This window comes from Otolemur garnettii, unplaced genomic scaffold, assembly GCF_000181295.1.
Source record: "Otolemur garnettii isolate 467f Iridium unplaced genomic scaffold, OtoGar3 scaffold00026, whole genome shotgun sequence".
Taxonomy (NCBI): Eukaryota; Metazoa; Chordata; class Mammalia; order Primates; family Galagidae; genus Otolemur; species Otolemur garnettii.
In genome coordinates, this window is record NW_003852421.1 from 13,666,559 (window position 1) to 13,676,052 (window position 9,494).

Sequence of the window (9,494 nt, forward strand, 5' to 3'; positions counted from 1 at the left end):
ATTTTTTGGTTGCAGCCATCATTGTTGTTTGGCGGCCCCGGGCTGGGGATTCGAACCACCCACCTGAGGTGTATGTGGCTGGCGCCTTAGCTGCTTGAGCCACAGGCGCTGAGCCAGAGACTGGGAAATTTATTAAGAAAAGAAATTCATTTGGCTCATGGCTCTGCAGTCTGTCAAGAAGCACAGTGCTGACATCTGCTTGTGGTGAGGGCTTCAGACTGCTTTCACTCATGGCAGCAGGTGAAGGGGAGCCATTGTGTGCAGAGATCACATTGTGGGAGAGGAAACAAGAGGGGGGGATGTCAGGCTCTTGTCCACAACCAACTCTTCTGGGAACTAATAGAGTGAGAATTCAGTTGTTATCTCAAGGATGGTAGTAAGCTGTTTATGGGTGACCCAAACACCTCCCATTGAATCCCCCCTCTAACACTGGAGAACATAAGGTTTGGAGGGCTCAAACAGACCAAACCATAGCCCTCTTTATTCTAAAGAGACATGGAAGTATCAACAACATGCTCAAGTTTTCCCCTTTTGTGCTTTCAGTCAATAGTGTTTTTGCAGCTTGTTCTGAGGCATAGTTGTAGAAGTATGGTGTGTGTGAAGTTACGGTCAGTGTGTTGGAGGATGGAAAAGGGTGGTGTCCCTTGTCCTAATAATCCATGGACTGGGAATTCACTGGGTACGGACTGTAATGGCGAGTGCTGTGGAGGGAGCATTCAGAGGGAAATTACAATAATGATACTTAGGCATCACTTTATAGTTCATTGTGTCCTTTCATCTTCCTAAGAATGCATTATGATGGGGTAGATGATGTGTATAACTCCTTTCCAGAAGTCCCCTCAGCTGTGGGTTCTTCCGTCCAGCTGCCAACTATCATTTAAACATCACTGCAGGCATTCACACTGGGATCCTCTGACCCTGAACTCCTCCTCTTCCTCAGGGACCTCCACTCCCCTGGGTGGAGGAGGTTTCAGTGGCACCACCCTACCCTGAAGCAAAATATCTAAGACACCCTACCTTCCCACCTTTACTTCAAAGCCCTATTTTTTTTTTTTTTTTTTTTTTTGAGAGACAGAGTCTCACTTTATCGCCCTCAGTAGGTTGCATCACAGCTCACGGCAACCTCCAACTCCTGGGCTTAGGTGATTCTCCTGCCTCAGCTATCTATTCATTCTTTTCTCAAATTTCTCTTGGATCTTCAATCCACTGTCACCTTCTTAGTAAATTCCTAAGTCTCCTCTCAACTCTACCACCCTTTCGGTGACTTGTTCCTCATGCTGTGCTAGACAGCTCCTGACACATAGTGAATGGTCAGTAAATATTTCCTGGCTACTGTGCCTCCCTGTCTTTGCACATGAGAGGCACAGCTTCTGGAATGCCTTTACTTATTTTTCTTCTTCTGAACAACATTTCCTCATCTTCTTCCTCTTCTTCTGAATTAAACTTCCTCAAGTTGGCTTGGCGCCTGTGGCTGAAGCGGCTAAAGCGCCAGCCACATACACCTAAGGTGGCGGGTTCGAATCCAGCCCGGACCTGCCAAACAACAACAATGGCTGCAACCAAAAAATAGCCGGGTGCTCTGGCAGGCGCCTGTGGTCCCAGCTACTTGGGAGGCTGAGGCAGGAGACTCGCTTGAGCCCAGGAGTTGGAGGTTGCTGTGAGCAGTGAAGCCATGGCACTCTACCCAGGGTAACAGCTTAGGGCTCTGTCTCAAAAAAATAAAATAAAATAAAATAAAAATAAACTTCCTCAAGTTTAGTTTAGTTCCTAACTTAACTTTAGTAGTTGAGTCCCCATCCTCCTTGAGCCTTCATTCCCACATGCTTCCAGAACATTCTGTCACACTTCTCTTCTAGTAATTCTCCATGTGTGGGTCCTTGTACTGTGAAGAATATTTGTTAAAAATACAGATTTCTGGGAATACCCGGAAAGATTGAATCAGTATTGCTGGAAGTGGAGCCCAGGAATCTGCATTTAGGAAGCTTCACTTCTGCCTGAGTGATTCAGGTGCACAGGAGACAGAGTAGTGAGGATCACTGCTCTCTTCTCTCTCCTGCCTCGGCCCCTACAACTAGTTCCAGGAGTGAGGGGTGTCAACACTCTGAGCAACCTCTGGTTAACTTTGACCTATGATTAGGTGGCAGATGAGAGCAGAAGGATTACTCAAACTTAACTGGTTTTTAACTCTGTTTTTACAAAGAGCCATGATACTTTTTCATTTGTTTGTTTTTAAAGCCTTTTTTGAGGTATAATCTTACATACCATAAAATCGCCCTGCCTTAACTGCCCTACGCAACCCCTAGTCTACTCCCGTCTCTATAGATTGATTTTTTTCTGGATGTTTCATGTAAATGGAATCGCACAATGAATGGTCTTCCATTGTCTTTTACCTCCCATCATGTTTTTGAGGTTCATCTGTTTTGTAGTGTGTATCAGTATTTCATTTCTTTTTATAGCTGAATAACATACCATTGTGCACATCTGCCACATTTTGCTTTTACATTCATCACTAGATGGATATCTGGGTTGTGTTCATGTTTTGCCTGTTTGAATGCTGCTATGACATTTGTATACAATTCCTTTTGTGAACATATGTTTTCATTTCTCTTAGAAATAGGATTGGAATGGCTGGTTCATAAAGCAAATACATGCTTAACCTTTGAAGAAACTTCCCGTTTTAAGCAACTATACCATTCTCTATTCCCTTCACAACTTATGACGGTTCCAATTTCTCCATATTCTCAAAAGTACTTTTTATCATCTATCTTTTTGGTTGTAGCCATCCTCGTATATGTGAAGTAGTATATCACTGGAATTTTGATTTGCATTCCCCTAACAACTAGTGATGCTGAGTATCTTTATGTGTGCTTTCTACTATTTGGCTTTCCTCTCTGGGAAAATGTCTATTTAGATATTTTGCCCATTTTTAAATCAGCATATTTGTATTGTTATTGAGTGGTAAAGGTTATTTGTATATTCTGGATATGAGGGGAGCAATGCATCTACTTGATGGAGGGACAAAAGGTCCAAGGTACCCCTATCCAGGTTGGAGCAGCCTAGAGAGCAGAGTCCAAGATTTAATCTGGCTCTTCTCTCAGTGCCAAGGTGTGGCTCTTGGGGGACTCCTGGGAACAATTCTTTGATCTCAGCCTCCTCCATGGCCTAAACAACAGCAGAAGGGCAATGTGGGGACATTCAGGGATAGCAAGAGCTTCCTAATAGCGTGGGCACTTGGGAATGGCCATGGAGGAGAGAGGGGCAGGAGTTGCTTTTCAGTGAAGGGTTCTTACTCTCATGTAGCTAAGGGAGTTCCCACTTCATGATGTGGAACAAGAACAGGGGTTTGTCCTGGTCCCTCTCACATTCAAGAGTCAATGATTTTATGGTTTCACCCTTACTCAGCCCCACCATTCCAAGTCTGGGCATGAAGCCAGCCTTCAGGATATACAAAGTCTGAAAATTAAGTTCCCAAACTCATCCTAGAAAAGTGCTATATACCTCATTGCTGAATATCACTGTGGTCACCAGATGGCCAAGGGGAATACATTGAAGGTGACTATGTTGTTATTCAGCAGTAGGGTATGTAGCATTATTTTAGGATGAGTTTGCAAACTTAATTTTCAGACTTTGCATGATGAGAGCTCTGATGGCTATATCAGCTCTGCAAAAGTTCCAAAATTGCTCTGAAGGGTGGACTAGGCCCTGGGGTCAATTTGTAGCTTCCCAAGGGGACTACTTTGAAGGTGACCATAGTGATATTCAGCAATGTGGTATGCAGAAATTCTTCTAGGATGAGTTGGTGAACCTAACTGTCCAACCTCGTATGTGGGCTTCCCCTATGGCTTCCATTTCCCCAGGCTCCCTTCTGCTGCAGTGGTCTGTTCCCTGTGGCCCTGTGTCCTGGAGGGAGGGATCGTCCCTCTGCTCAAAAAGATAATGGTGCCTTGAGAATAGTCTGTGTCACCTTCATCTGTGTAGCCCCAAAAGATAGCACAGACTGCAGCTCAAAATATGTTCTCATACAAGCTTCTTAACTTACTGAATGAAGAAAAAGTAATGAGTTCATGTATTAGAAATAGGAAAACTGACACTCAGATAGTAATTGGCCCAGACTCATGTGGGTTCAGCAAAGAGTTTGGGTCTCAAATTAAGGTTCTCTGATCTGCCAAAATGCTTTTTCCACTATGTCAAGTCACAAGTCCTAGCTTCTTATCTTCAAGGCTTCAATTTGGAGAAGAAATAGTTATACTATAAAGCTGGCCAGGGAGGGTTCTCAGGAGTGGCACCACCAGAGGGCAAATGGGATAGTGAGATAATTTCTGTACATGTGGTTTATGTTGCCCTTCCCACGTGCCACTCTGGATTCAGTGTAGATGATGAGGAGTAAATATCTCAGGAGGAATTTCCTCTGTTTTGTGGGATGCTGGAAGACTTCTTGGAGGAGCTAGGATGTGGGGAATGAAAGCAGAGATGCCAAGATGGACCCTTGTGGCAGTGGAAACAGTAGGGTCACCACATAGGAGAGGCCTGGGGTAGGGCATGGTTGGGATGTAGTGAGTAGCCGTTGTGACATTGGGATTATCTCAGGAGCCCAGTGAATTACAACTAGAGAGCTAGGGGTGAGAGGTTTTGAAAGTCAAACTGAAGAGTTTGCTTTTCTCCTCTGCAGTGGGGCCTTAAATAAGGCTGTAAGGGAATCATTCCCCTAACCAGGGTCACACATATGTTTTCTCCAGCTTGGTGAAAAATTGAGAAAGTCTCTGATCTCTTCTATTCTGATTATTCAGTCTCTAAAATCAGAAACTCTTGAAATGTCTTTGCAGTAAAAAGAAAATGGTGCCTTTCGCTGGCTGTTAGGTGAGAAGCTGGCCCCAGAAACACTTTGTAGAAAAGTAAGCAAAAGATACTCAGGCGAAGGCGGTGAACACCTTGGCAACATGAATGTATCTCATGCTGAAATGAGTCCCTGGCTTGGCTTTGCTTCCAGCCCCCTCACACTCCAGCTGGGCAGGAAATGTTTCTTAATCAGCCTCGCTTTTCTAGATACAAGCATTGCACCTAGCTGACAGTGGGGATTGAATGAACGAATGAATGAAACAAATATGTTCAATGAGCCAGTCAATGAATGAATGAATGACTACTATGACTGTGTGTTTCTTCTATACATATTGTTCCCTAATTAGGAATAGTGAATTACAAGATCACTTTTCCCAGTGATTGGTAGTTTCTTGGGAAAGGAAAGTCATTGAGTAAAGAAAATTCAGCAATCTAGGATGATCTGGTTTGATAGTAGTTTAACAATTTTTTTTTAGTTTTAGTGCACTTTTAGAGAAATTAGTATAAATTTCAGTGTACTTTTAGAGAAATTAGTATAAATAAATTGTATATGTATTTTTTTTGCAGAGAGCTCACATATAAGCCAGTTGCCTGTCTTACCATGAGAAAAGTTTTGAAAGTCTCCAATTTTCTGTCACTTCAAGTCTATATCCTATTTAATTGTAGGCTTATGATCTTCAGAACCCCTTGGATCTGAGTCTCTCTTAAAGAATCAGAAAAGAAAATCTGACCACAGTTATTTCTCTGTCTTTGGCTAGTGAGAACTCTGAACTAGCAATCAGGAAACCTGAAAGACCCAGCTCTTCTTTTACCACGAAAATATTATCAAAGTTGCATTCTCACTTACTTGTTTTATGAACTTGCTGTGAGAGGCTAAGCGAAGCCCTTTGGGCAATGTGGAGTTTAAAAAAAAAAAATTGAAATCCTAAAGAAGATTAACCCAAAGGTTAACATTAGAGGGAGCAAGTCTGTTCTTTTAAATCATGGGAGGATGCCACTGCGATTCCAAGCGAGAAAAACAAATCTGGCACCTTCTTTTAAATGAAATTTTGTCCTGCAAAAATCTGGCTTTCTGCCTCATCTGGGATGGTGCCAGTGAGTGGGCAGGCAGTGAATGGTAGCTAATTAATTAGTCAATCAGAAAGTATTTATAGAATTCTCTAGGTATATGGAACCATGCTGGACTCAGTGGGAGATGGAAAGAAGCATTAAGATACAATCTCAGCCCATGAAAAGCTTGCAGCCAGTCTCTTTTGGGGGGCAAGGTGTACATGTGCTAACAGAAAAGAAAGCATAAGACAGTATTTTAATTGGGAAATGTGTCTCACAGATACTAAATATATAATCCAGACAAACAGGCTATTATTCTGGGTTTATCACCATTTACATTGTGCCATGGGGGCCAATGTTCAAAGCAACTCTGGAAAATGCTTTTATCACTGGTTAGATTAAGTTAGGAAAGGACTTAGCAAACCCTTTACCACTGAGCGTAAGATGGCTTGGGTGAAGAAAAATATGAGGAATCAAGGAGTGTCATTTCCCAGAAATGGTTCTACAGAGATTGTGCTTATATCCTTTGAAGAGGACTATTTAAAAGCAAACAAGTCATTATAAAAAATGTTTAGAGGGAAAATTTGCAATCAAAACACTAATTATATACCAAAATTTTTATTTTACAGTAACCACACATAGACTTGAGAAAAACCTCTTTTAGAAATGTTGGGGGAATAAGTACATGGACTGAGGAAAACGAAGTGCTGAAAAACAAAATAAGGGGAAAGTGACCCAAAGTTTCCAGGTAGTCATTTTCATTGGCCAGATCTTCTAGGTGGCTACTTAACACGAAAATATGATAACTGGGCGGTGCCTGTGGCCCAGTGGGTAGGGCGCCAGCCCCATACACTGAAGGTGGCGGGTTCAAACCTGGCCCCAGCCAAACTGCAACAAAAAAAATAGCCAGGCGTTGCGGCGGGTGCTTGTAGTCTCAGCTACTCAGGAGGTTGAGGCAAGAGAATTGCCTAAGCCCAGGAGTTGGAAGTTGCTGTGAGTTACAATGCTGCTCACTCTACTGAGGAAGATAAAATGAGACTCTGTCTCTAAAAAAAAAAAAAAAGATAGAAAGAAAAGGAAAAGAATATGATAACTATTCCCACCAAGAGCAAAATGCAATGGATTGTTTAATAGTGATTGCTAACATGCTCCAGATTTTATACACCTTTCTACATCATAGCACCCCTGTATAAGTAGTAGCTGAAGCAAATCAAAACTAAGCCCTTTTCTCAGTCTCCTAGCTAGTGGGAGCCACAGTACATATCTGGGTCTGATTCCAAGGCCAGGACCTCTCTGTACTATCCTGGGTAAAGAAGAGTGGAACAATTAAGACCTTATGAAATATTGGGAAGTGTATGGAACTTTCCCTTTCTGGAAATTGTTAGATCTGTCTTAGTACTTTGATGACAGACATTGTGCTATGGGCATAACATTGGAATTGGACATAAACTTGGATAGTATTTGAGGGAGGGTTTTATAAGATGATCAAAGATGTAAAAACTTTAAAAATAATGGTAGCAGGCTGGCACAGTGGCTCATGCCTGTAATCCTAGCACTATGGAAGGCTGAGATGGGTGGGTCTGAGTGCAGGAGTTCAAGACCAGCCTGAGCAAAACGAGACCCCTGTCTTTACTAAAAAAAAAAACTAGCTGGCATTATGGCGGGCATCTACAGTCCTAGCTACTCAGGACCTGAGACAGGAGGATCGCTTAAACCCAAGAGTTTGAGGTTGCTGTGAGCTGTGATGCCTCAGCACTATACCCAGAATGACTGAGTGAGACTCTGTCTCAAAACATAAAAAAATAAATAAATTATAGCCATCTTTTCTCCTAGGAAAATATTTTCTTTTTAAATTTTTTTTATTTTTAATTACTATGAATACATAATAGTTGTACTTATTTATGGGAGGAAAATATTTCCTTGATTCAGAACACTTATTATTTCAAGACAAAATATGAGAGGATACTGACTGGCTATATTCTTACTAATGTATAGGAAGTATTTGCAAATATTGGGAGAAATGTAATGTAGAAAAAGTTTGAATTGTTTATACATGGTTCAGCACCTGTGGCTCAAGCGGTTAAGGCACCAGCCACATACATCTAAGGTGGTGGGTTTGAATCCAGCCCAGGCCCGCCAAACAACAATGAGGGCTGCAACCAAAAAAAATAGCCAGGCGTTGTGGCGGGTGCCTGTGGTCCCAGCTACTTGGGAGGCTGAGGCAGGAGACTCACTTGAGCCCAGGAGTTGGAGGTTGCTGTAAGCTGTGATGCCATAGCACTCTACCCAGGGGGACAGCTTGAGTCTCTGTCTCAAAAAAAAAAAATTGTTTATACATTTATACAAACTTATTTATTTGAGGAAAAAACTTGATTTTTAACCTTATCTATCTTTTCCACATCTTTTGAATATCATTTATTTAAAAAACATATGGACAAAAAAATCTCAGTACACCTCATGACTTAGAGGCACTAGATATTTTGAACATCATGAATGTTCAAAACACTAGAACAAAGATTCCAAAAACTTCCTCCAGAGAAGAAAACACAGGTTATATCCAAAGAATCTAGAATCAGAATGGCTGTGGACTTCTCAACAGCAATCTAGGAAGGTAGAAGACAGTGGATTAATAGCTTTAAAATTCTGAAGAAGATTTCCAGCCTGTAATTCTATACTCAGCTAAACTAGCAATCAAGTGTGAGGGCAAAACAAAAATATTTTCACACTTGCAAAGTCTCAAAATGTTGACCTTTCGTGTACTTTTTTTTTTTAGTAGAAGATTTTCTTCTCAATTAAGGAAGTACTTAAGAAAGAGGAAGACATAGAATCCAGGAAACAGGTGATTCAACCTAAATGGGAGGGCAGGGAAATCTCTAGAGTGAAGACGACAGCAGATCTCAGATGATAGATGTGCAATAGACCTACAAAGCTATCATACATAATGGAGTAAATTTTCAGAAGAGACCCCTCTAAGAAGAAAGAACCAGTAGAATTCCAGATGTCTGACCTTATGGATTGTTGAGCATATATAATTGAAAACTGACAAGATGATAATAATGACTTTGGGAAAACAGATAGTGGGAAAAATGAAAAATAATCTTAGTACACTTCATGACTCAGAGGCACTGGATATTTATCTAACAAAAATTATAATATAACACTAATTGGAGGATGAAACAAAAGGAAGTGTGCATGTAGGTGATGGGGATTAGGCAAGAAAAAGGTAAATCTTCATATTTTTGACGGCAACCTAGTGGATAATGCCTAGCACTAAAGAAAAACAAACAAGACACATACAAGTGTATTATTTAGAGATAAGGAGGCAATTACCAAAAGAAGCAGCTAAAATAATTGAAAATGATTGATTCTTGAGATAAAGAATAAAAGATGGTAGGCAAGGCGCTGTTGTGGTTTTATAAGAAGCCTTACAAGAGAACTACTGACTGTTTAAATTCTGTGACTGTCTAACTTGGAAAAATTAAAACTAAACTTTAAAGACGGAAAAATGAGGGGAAAATCCAAATAACACAAGGGTGGTGTATTTCTCATTATAGTGAAACGCAAAAGAGAATAGTCAAATCTTTTTTTTTTTTTTTTTTTTTTTTTAA

General features: G+C 41.0%; 1 protein-coding gene across 1 annotated transcript in view; it reads left to right on the top strand.

Moving 5' to 3' along the window:
• CAP2 (cyclase associated actin cytoskeleton regulatory protein 2) overlaps nt 1-9,494 on the top strand; it is a 143,855-nt gene that overhangs the window by 10,689 nt on the left and 123,672 nt on the right. The gene's annotated exons all lie outside the window — the stretch shown is intronic.